Raw genomic sequence first — 702 nt, 5'->3', positions numbered from 1 at the left:
CAATTGGCAAATGCAGGGTCTGTCGGGCATCCGCTGGGTCATATGTGTCGACTAGTGTTGGTCCTAGCCCTCACAGGTGGGACAGGGTTTCCTCCCGCGACAAACAGAATCGGGTTGGGTAAGCTTGGCCATGGAGTACAGAGATGGAAAACCCTGGGCTGAAAGCAGTTGCACTGCCAAGTAGGGTTACTTGGCACAAAAGACAATGGGAAATGTAGCAGGCAATCCCTTATAAGGTTAAATGCACATTTCAGGGATTTTGTGTTTGATTTTATAAGAGAAAATGCTCAACAACTCTAGAAACCCCAAAGCATTTCTTGTTAATGCAAGTGAAATATGGTGACATCAAAAAAGTAATGTTTTAAAATATAACACGTACAACTGAAAATATTTAATAGATAGACATAATTGTATTTGCTTCAAATATAAGTCTTCTATGTTGAGGACAAGCACATAGATGTGGAATTTCCCTCCAGTTTCCACTGCACACGTTTACAAAACACACAAAAATAAATGATGAGCCTCCCCTTTAGAATATCCTCCATATCTGAAATAAAATATTTTTTAAAATGAGGTGAAAATAATGAAACTTATAGAATACCACTGATACGCATAAAGCAAATTAAAGAAATTTGTTGGGAAACAGACACCAACCTCCTTCTGTATGTACCAAAATAAGGTATTTTATTCAATCCAGTGGAA

Source organism: Lissotriton helveticus, chromosome 2_2, assembly GCF_964261635.1.
Source record: "Lissotriton helveticus chromosome 2_2, aLisHel1.1, whole genome shotgun sequence".
In the NCBI taxonomy this organism is placed as follows: domain Eukaryota; kingdom Metazoa; phylum Chordata; class Amphibia; order Caudata; family Salamandridae; genus Lissotriton; species Lissotriton helveticus.
This window is presented reverse-complemented; position numbering follows the sequence as displayed.